Below are 10,816 nucleotides of genomic sequence, written 5' to 3'. Positions count from 1 at the left end.
CCAAAACCTATACTTATAACCTAAACCTAAACCCTAACCTATAACCTAAACTTATACTTATAACCTAAACCTATACTGATAACCTTAACATAAATCTATTCTCAAATCCCAAAACCTATACTTATAACCTAAACATATACTTATAACCTTAACCTAAACTTATAACATTAACATAAACATATTCTCAAATCCCAAGACCTATACTTATAACCTAAACATAAATCTTAACCTATAACCTAAGCATATACTTATAACCTTAACCTATACTTATAACCTTCACTTAAACCTGTTCTCAAATCCCAAAACATATACTTATAACCTAAACCTAAACCTATATTTATAACCTAAACCTAAACCTATTCTCAAATCCCAAAACCTATACTAATAACCTTAGCCCAAACATATAACCCAAACCCGAACCTGAACCCGAATTCCTAAACCTAAACCTATAAACTTAACATTTAACCTGTAATCTTAACCTAAACCAATAACCTATAACCTAACCTAAACCTAAACCTAAACCTAAACCTATAACCTAAACTTAATTCACTTAACTTAAACCTACACCTTAACCCAAACATATAACCCGAAGCAATTTAATAAATGTCATTTCGCTACTGAAATGTATAGGCATTAGGCGTATCAAAATTTCAAGTGGACCCCACTATCAGAAACAGTGGTCATTCAATCACCACCGTTAAAAATTGTGACCTAATCAACGAGTTGGATGGCAAATAAATATTATAGCAGGCTTTAGGAAGTTTTCAATGATGAGCGTATAATCACTATTGATTTCCTGTGGTGTGGTCCACCTGATATCTAAATCTGCTTCAATTTGGAGCATATGATCTAAAATAATGACCCAAAATGATTGAACAACGTGGATACAACACATACATTATTGTAGGGTTCACATAAAACCATCCAATAGCCACATTGCTAGTGAGAGTGTCAATCCATTTATTTTCTTAAGTTGTTTGCTAAAGAAATTATTATATGGACATCTCAGGCAAGTGTTTAGATTTATTATGACATAGCCATGAGTAGAGTTGGGCATCGGACCGAGTCGAATCGGATTGGGTCCAACTCGACTCGGTCCAAATTCTACATGGCCTGTCCCGAACTCGATCTGATATAGGACTGAGTCCGGGTCATCTGACTCGATCTGATCCGATGCACTACTAGCCTGGCCCGAACCGAGACTAACTCGGTCAGGAAAACCGAATTGGATCGAGTTGGGTACCGTTCGGATTGGAAGATAGAAGTTGGTGATACAAATCGGAGTTAGGTCAAATTATGAGGTATGTGTTATATTCAAACCGTCCATCCATTTGGAAAGCTTGTCTTAATGCTTGAGCCAAAAAATAAGACAGATCTGTTCAACCACATTGCAAAAAAATAGTGGGGAATTGATCGTTTACCATTAAAACTCTTTTTCAGATCACAAAAGTTTTGGATCAATGTGAAATTTGTTTTTCCACTTCATCCATGTATTTTTAACATTATTAACAGATTAGATGGAAAATAAACATTATGGTGGGGCCCATGTAACTTTGATCTCATTTGAGCCATTCGTACAGCTCGGAGCTCGAGGCACGTACGTGCTCGTCTTCGCACGACACGTATCTGCAACAGGTACCTTGCATGGGACACGGATTAGTTAACCCTACTAAGTCATTGACAGGTTGAGTAGCTAGACTCCTAACTAGAGTGACGTGACCAAGTTCTGTGGGACCCACTATGATATATGTGTTGTATCCGCACCGTCCATTCATTTGAAGATATCAATTTAGGGCAGTAGCCAAAGAATGAGTCAGATCCAAAGCTCAAATGGACCCCACCACAGAAAACAGTGGAGAGAGTGACACCCACCATTAAAATTTTCTAAGGCCCACAGAAGTTTTCGATCAAACTGAAATTTGTGTTTTCCCTTCTTTCATGTCTGTACTAACTTGTGAACACATTGGATCTCAAATAAACATCATCATATTGGACCTTAGGAAGGTTTCAACAGTAGGAGTCACTCTTTCCACTATTTTCTGTGGAGGGGTCCACTCCCAAGCTAGATCTTACTCATTCTTTGTCTCATGGCCTAAAATGATCTCTACAAATTGATGGACGATGTGGATACAACACATACATCATGGTGGGTCCAACGGAACCTAATGACTTCACTTCAATAGAAAGTCTCGCTGCTACTTAACCTGTCACTGTCATTACTCATTACAGTAGCCTTGCGTGAGATGCAAGCAATAATTTGAAGTTATCCCGTATAGTTGGCGTGTGATATATGTTGAATACACATGGGCCCACTGTGAATGCATGTGGTTGATCCACACTGTCCATTCGTTTTTCCAGATCATTTTAGGGGTTGAACCCAAAATTTATGCATATCCAAAGCTCAAGTGGACCATACCATCGGAAAAAGCAGAAGCACTGGTGATGCAAACATTTAATGGCTCTATTTTAACCTTAGCCGAATCAGATATGATCGAATCGGATCGGATCGGTCCGGATTGACATCAATCCGAACTTGATCCGATGAACGGTCGGATCAGATTGACCCTATTCGAACCGCACCAATCTAGGTCGTCGGTTCGATTCGAATCGGGTCGAATTAGATCGGATCGGGTTGGATCCATCGGATCGGATAAGACATGCCTAGCTCTAGCCATGATGCACTCAATGAACCTTTTTAATCTTGTAAAACCCCTTTTGGTCATAAGCTCAAAATTTAGGCACATCCAAAGATTATGTGGACCACACCACAAGAATAAAGGGAGATAATGACACTCGCAGTTGAATTTTGATTTCCCAGCTAATCTATTAGCAAGGTCACATAAACCTAAATAAAAGGAAAACAAAAGAATCAACTTAATCTAAAACTTCACTTGAAACAAAGGTTTTCATGGTAAGCTTTCAATCCTTATTTAAGCTTCAAATCTACCAAAATTTAAGTTATTGTCTTGGAAAAAATAAATGCAATGCATGAATAAAATACATACATCATGAAGGGGCCCATATAGCATTGACCAGTGCCAAGCAGGGCTTTGTATTAAAGGAGGCAGATGGTACTATGAGTCCACTATGATTTATGTATTTTTATCAATGTCTTTAATATATTTTTCTTTCTCATTATATGGCATGTAAGGGAAATCCATGCCTCGGGGGATAGTAGTTGAGTACTACCATTAAAAGGTTCGCTACAACGTTTATTTGCCATCCAACTTAGATGAAAAGAAAAAACAAAACACTAGCTTGATTTAAAACTTCTGTGGCTCTTAATAAGTTTTTATCGGCGGGCGTTTAATCACCATTATTTTTTAAGGGGTAAATTACTTGAGATCTAAATCTATCTCAGTTTAGGGCTATGGCAAAATGGATGGATGGTTTGGGTGAAATACATCATCGAGGGGTCCATAGCATCGATCAATACTAACCTTGGTGTGGTCCACAAGGGTTACCACTCATGTGAATCAATTATGACCCCTCCAATGACAAGGTATTGTTTGGTGCTTGGAAAAGCATTATAGGCCCTCTATGATATGTATTTTATCTACATTGTTCATCCATTTTGCCAATTTATTTTACGGCGTGATACTAAAATTTGAGGTATATCCAAATCTCAAGTGAACCGCACCAATAAAAACATTGGTGCTAGACACATCGGTGATTGAGTGCCCACTGTTAAAAACTTCATTGACTAAATTATAATATTTATTAACCATCCAAATGTTTATGGTTAAAAACTTAATTAACTAAATTATAATGTTTATCAAACATACAATTTGTTAATAAGTTCACAAGAATCTAAATAAAGGGAAAACACAAATATAAGCTTTATTTCTTTTTAAACACACTTGCATTACAACGAGTGATCCAACCAATGCCCTGTTCTCTGAGTACTAATGAGAGTCTACTATTGAGGCATGAGTAAAGACCTACACTTATATAATATGAGCTTGATTTATTACTTTTGTGACTAACGGGAAGTTTTACATGGGCGCTCAGCACTATTCTTAAGGTGTGGTCCGCTTGAGATTTGGATATGCTTAAATTTTGGGGCCATGTCATGATCTCAATGACCGAATAAAATGGAAGAATATACAACACATGCATCAGAGTAGCCAATAAAACTCAATATTACCCACCCAAGCAGATTTGCTGCCGACTACTGATAATCATCTAAACCTCATTTAAACCGTCCATAAAGTCTACAACACATTTCAAGGGCTACCAATGCAAAAATGAGACTAATGTGATGGGCAAATCAATCTTAGATTCGGCATTATTTTTGTAGCAATCATTTTTTCAACCCATAAGGATTTAGAATCTTATGTACTGCATGATAGGAGCATCAAATCGTTGGTTATACCTTCTTTTTTTCTTTTTTTTTTAACAAATAATCTTGACCGTACCCCTGCGATTCGAAAGCAAGCCGCTTGCGGTGGGAACGGATTAGCTGTTACCTCGGGTAATACCTCAATGGGCGTTACCTAACCGTGTGGAGCCCACCTTGATATATTTTTTGTATATCCATACCGTCCATCTATTCTTCTATCTCATTTACGAGAGTATTAAAAATATTATGCCGATCCAAATCTCAGGTGGACCATACAAAAATAAACAGTAATGAATAACCATTAAAAGAATTTTGTGGGCCACAAAAATTTTGGATCAATATGATCTTTTTATTTTCCCTTCATTCAGATCTTATTGACATCATAGAAAGGTTGGATTGAAAATAAACATTACAAAACCCTTACAATGGGCCCTTTAAAAATTTTAATGGTGAGGCGCTTAATCACCACTGTTTCATGTTTTGTGGTCCACTTTAGATTTTTATATTAGTAATATTTTTTTCTCCTGTGTTAAAATGCGCTGGAGAAAAGGATGGACGGCGTGGATATACAAAAAATCATCAAGGTGGGCCCCATGGTAGGGTAGTTAACCAGGTAACACCTTAGGTGCTATTCGGGGTCCACATTGATGATATGTTTTATATCCACTCCGTCCATCCGTTTCTGCAGACAATTCTAGAACATGCTGCGAAAGTTTAAGCAGATAAAGATCCCAGGTGCACCACACCACAGGAAACAGTAGTGTTTGAGTGCTCAGCCGATAGTAAGTTTTTTATAATACTTATTTGCCATCCAACCTGTTTATAATGTAAAAAAGACATGATGAAAGTAAAATACAAATATCAGCTCGATCCAAAACTTTTGTCCAAAATGTTTTTAATGGCCATTCTTCACTGTTTCTAGTGTTGTAGTCCATTTGAGATTTGGATCTTCTTAAGTTTTTCTATAATATCCTAAAATAATATGAAAAACCAGATGAATGGTGTGAATATACAAAAATATATATATCAAAATTACCCCCACACGGTTAGGGTAACGCCCACTAAGGTGTTAACCAGGTATCAGCTAATCCGCTCCATTTGATGTAAGCCTCCAACAGGGAAACGGATTGGCTACTCACCCTGCCACAAGCCCCGTGGCTGATGGTCGGTGCTCCGTGGCCTCACCAGTATCAATGTGTTTCAACCATTTTAACCTATCATTTTAGGCCTTGAGCTCAAAAATGAGAAGCATATGAATCTCAGTTGGACCACACCATAGGAAAACAATAATGATCGGATATCCACTGTTAAAATCCTCTTAAGGCTTGTTATACTGTTTATTTGACATCCAATAAAAAACAAAGATCCATTTGATCCAAAACTTTTATGACCCTGAAATTGAGATTGGGATATACCTCAATTTTTGTCTCATACCATAAAATGATCTAGAAAATATACCCACGGCAAAGATGAAAAACATACATCACGATGGGTGGCCGTTTCCCAACAACAGACCATTACGTTGCAGAAATCCACTCCGTCCATCAGGTGCGCCACCTCATTTTTTCTATGGTTCCAAATGATCAGTTCAATCCAAAAACTTAGGTGGCCAGAGACTCTATAGAAAGCGTAAATAATGACCCAAACCTCTAAATTCACGTGCTGTGGTCCACGAGTTCTGGAATGTCGTAATATTTTGAGAATCCATTCCTATTAGTCTAGGGCGTAAATGAGTGGATTGGATGGTATGTACAAACCAGGGTGGACCCACAAACAATTTGGACGATTTTAACGGTGGGACTTCCCATCCCAACTCTTCCCAGTGGTGTGGCCCATTTGACTCTAGAATCAGCCTGATATTTAGGTTCTGTTCAATCCAATAGACGCACCTGATGGACGGAGTGGATCTCATCCACATAAAGTCGTCCATCCCAAATCAGCAAGCAGACACAACTAGGTGAAACGATACAAAGGCATGCAAGTAATTTTATTTGACGGAGGGGGTATAATTGGAAAAGGGAATGAATATTAAATCCCAACTTTTAAATCAGGTTCTGGTAAAGCCGGTTAAGCTCGGATTATTTTTTAAAAACCGTACGGAGAGTAATGTGCGACTGATGGTCGATCCTAAGTCGCGACTGACGTGAGACGATCTTTTGGCGATTTGCCGATTGGAGATCCGCGATCCGATTGGAACCCAAGTCAGCCAGACATTGAAACCTCCCGTGTCAGAAGGGATGCGGATTGGCTACTGAAGTTGACAGCCGGAGTCGCACTACTGAAGTGACGTCACCACATTCTGTAGGCCTCACCGTGATGTATGTGTTGTATCCACACCGTCTATCAATTTGGAGAGATCATTTTAGGGCATGATCTAAAGAATGAGGCAGATCCAAAGCTCAAGTGGACCTATCATCCAAAGAATGAGGCAGATCCACACCGTCCATCATTATTCTCGGCTCAAGTTGTGATAGGTGGAGCCCATGTTTTAGTAATCCAAATCATTGCTCTCTGAGTCCTACCATGGAGGGATGATGCTCGAAATCCCTTGTGGGTTGAAAGATCCTAGCCAACAATCTTGAGATCTTTTCAGTTTATTGCAGACCAATATGGGATTTCTCTTTGTTAAATGTCTTCTTCCTCTTCTTCTTCTTCTGCTTCTCTCTCTCTCTCTCTCTCTCTCTCTCTCTCTCTCTCTCTCTCTCTCTGGCTGGCTAAATGTCTACTTGTGCACTACAAAACAAAAGGCTATGGTATTTAACTTTTTATCTGTCTACCTGTTGTCCATCGACATTGATCCCTGCATATCAGCAATCGCGATCACTGAACCAAAGGCCCACTCAAAGGATACGATTATTTTACGAAGATTACAGTTCAATTATCATGGATGATCACATTAACATGTCAAATATAGTATTGCCCATGCTCCAACATTGTACAATTGTATCATATATGAACCATGTACCAAGTGGGGTTCTATCCACAGTTTTTTAAGTGCTTTGGACCATCTAACTTGCCGTAAAATGATGTCACGTGTACGGTCTCAAACCATGTAGCCCACCATTCATGATTTAGTGGCACCTGCAATTTATACCATGTGTGTGACTGAAACGTAGTGGCCCACCATCCACTAAATCAACGATTTGGACAATCTGGAATCCAGTGCAACTATGCCACAAGTACGGTTGAAACAAAGTGCCCAAAAGGATATGTGACGCTCAAAAAGGAGTTTTTTTTTTTTTTTTTTTTTTTGAAAATAGCTGCCTGCTTAGAATTCAATTGTTTGAAACATAACACTTTCAAAACACAACAATTGGATGTTTATGATATTGTTAGTGCACTGATTTTTGCACCCTATTTATTAATCACGTGAGTCGTTATATCACGTAGATGATTGAGTCTTTGGAAAGTGAATACTGAAAACACAAGAGAAGACAAAGCATTGAAGAGCAAAGAATATATAAATAATGTGCCTTGGTGATCCTAACCCTTTATCCAAAAACAAACTTAGACCTCTAGATGATCTAGGCTTAATAAGAATATCTAATTGATCATTTCTTAGCTTTAGAAAATCAAGTGAAATATGATACATAAGACTAGAAGAGATGCAAAGTTTTGATATAAAAGATTGCTCAAAATAGCATTTTTCGATGGATGTTCGATTGCATCGAGTTGCCATCGAAGTAAGTTCGATGGCATCAAAGGCCTGCTCGATAGCATCGATTGAGAGTAAGAACTGTCCGGTAATAAAATAACATTTGTTCTAATTTTCTCAATGGAATCGAGGCCACATTTAATGGCATCGAAGTGTAAGTTCAATGGCATTGAATAGTAAGTTCAATGGCATCAAAGGACCCCTCGATGGTATCAATTGAGAGTCAGAATTGTCAAGCAAGAAATTGGATTTATTTCTGACTTTCTCAATAGCATTGAGAACACCTTCGATGACATCAAAGATTGACTTCGATGACATCGAAGTACTATTCGATGACATTGAAGGTACCCTAGATATGTCCAGCGAGAAATCTGTTGAAGTGATAAAAGTCCCTTGATATACATTGATACACCACACTCTGACAACTTGAGCTTTTGGAGTGAATGGTTGTTTGACATGGTATCAAAGCGGAAGATCCTATGTTCGAATCTCGAGAGCAGCAAAAATATGCCTCTCTAAAATATTATTCTCCCACGGAGGACCAGGAAAATTAGGTTTGAAGTGATAAAAGTCCCTCAATATACATTGATACAACACACTCTAACAGCTTGAGCTTTTGGAGTGAATGGTTGTTTAACAAAATCAATATAAATATTTGGATGACAGAGCCATTTTCTGCCTTTTTTTATTATTTTTTTATTTTTAACTATTGGAGCTCAAACTTTTCATAAAAGGCATTTAGTTCTTTGACTTTTGGATATCTTTTTTGTGCAACAGAAACTTAGGTGAATCCATGCTCATATCCCCCATCCCAAGCCTCTATTTTATTGAGTTTTAAGTAATCTTCCTTTAGATTAATACTCTTATGGGGATTTCAACCTCCACATTAAATATGTGTTTGAACTCTTTCATTTTGAACTTCAGTTATTTTGACATACAATTATCCAAATCGTTTAGAAGACTCATCCAGGTGAATCCCTTAGGAAAAACAACTTCTCACTAGCTATAGGAGATTCAACCAATATCTCATCACCTCAGAGGAGCATCATATACAAAGTGTTTAATCTTGAAGTCGAAGCCTTGACAAAGTAACAACATCATGATCGGAGAAGCATCGGGGAGCTAATCCTAGATTTTTGCATAAGACCTTGGCTCTTGTGTGGAGCCTAAATTCCATAGCTTCTTGTGTAGGACCTTGGTTCTTGTGTAGGGCTTAAATCTTAGAGTTTTTGTGTAGGACCTTGACTCTTGCGTAGAACCTGAAATCCTGGGTTCTCATATAAGACTCCAACTCTTGTGTAGAACCTAAATCTAGAGTCCGTGTATAGGGCTGTGAAAGGTTAGATGTGAACCTAATTTAAAACCTTCGATAATGAAATATGATACACTTATGGGTTGAGTGTGTCCACCCGAAATGTAGTAGGCAAGTAGCCAAACCACCATACATAATTGAGTTTGAGAATGTTATTTGCGCACTTGTTTAATTATGTTTATGTATTTGAATGTTTAATTATATATGCATGATTAGATAAATGCCTAGTATCGATATATAGCACATTCCACACACGTATATATTACCTTGAAATAGACTAGTTGCTTCCTTGCAAATCATTCGTAGTTTATGTGATTGTACTCTCTATAGGCTTGGAAGCCTTAAGAGTTAAATTATCTTGCTTAGTTTAATTGATAATTAATTTAAGTTAGGCAATTGTTACTTTAAAAGGCAAAATTTTTTATTGATCCTAATCACTCTCATCTAGGACAATCTTCATTCTTTAGTTCCGCTAAGGTAATCCCATTACACCACAAGCACAACTTCAGCTACCAGTATTTTAATGCATCAAAATCAAGAGTGTGCTTTGCCAACAACACTAGCAATATGAACGCCAAAACCAAACAACCAGACCCCACAACATGCAGTACCTCCATTTCGAGTGTCCCAAAATCAGTTCGTTTGAACAATCCTATCTTTTGATTTGTGGACACTCGTTTGTTGAAACAGTGCGTTTGATTTTTTTTCATTTTTAATCGTCCAATAAATGTTTACCAATATGATAGTCAGATAATTAAATAAGAGTAAGTTTTGGTCAGATAATTAAATAAGGGTAAGTTTTGGTTCATTACACATCTAAAATGTGAATCCCAATTTTGACAGTTATAACTTAAAAGAGTTAATTTATCACGTGTCTGCATATCATCCATCACACTCGTGCAGAGTATCAAAGGCTTTCTCCTTTCTCCTTCCATTTACATAAGCTTTCACATTTGCTTAATGACGAAGAGGAATTGTGTGATCCTGGACCAAGTGAGGCCCATGGTTCAGTAATCCAGACCATCACTCTCTTGAGTCCTACCATAGATGGATAATACTCCAAAAACGCTTCTAGGTTGTAAAATCCTAGCCAACAATCTTGAGCCTATTTTCAGTTTATTGCAGACCGTTCTGATATTCTCTCTTCCACTGCTAATCTCGGGGATATCCATGAATCACAATTAGGGGTGATTCAACATCCCATTGGAACACGTGTTCGGTAGTTCCCCACAAGGACAGCTGTGTGGTGGCTTTCTACAGCCATTTTCCTTTTATTTTAGGGGTGTTATATGAAACCAAGGCAGCATATGACGCTAAAAAAATAAAAATAAAATAAAAATCACAAATGACGCTCAAAAGTATTGTTTTCTGGTAATAGATTGTACCATTATTATATTATTTTTCTTCAAAGTATTATTTGCTCCAGAATGAGCCACCAGTCCCTCGGTATAACCCAAAGTGTAAATTGTGAAAGCATTAAAAGAGAAAAAAATCACGTACTTGGAAG

Source organism: Magnolia sinica, chromosome 4 (genome assembly GCF_029962835.1).
Source record: "Magnolia sinica isolate HGM2019 chromosome 4, MsV1, whole genome shotgun sequence".
Lineage (NCBI taxonomy): Eukaryota > Viridiplantae > Streptophyta > Magnoliopsida > Magnoliales > Magnoliaceae > Magnolia > Magnolia sinica.
The sequence above is the reverse complement of the archived record's forward strand: the minus strand, read 5'-3'. Positions refer to the sequence as shown.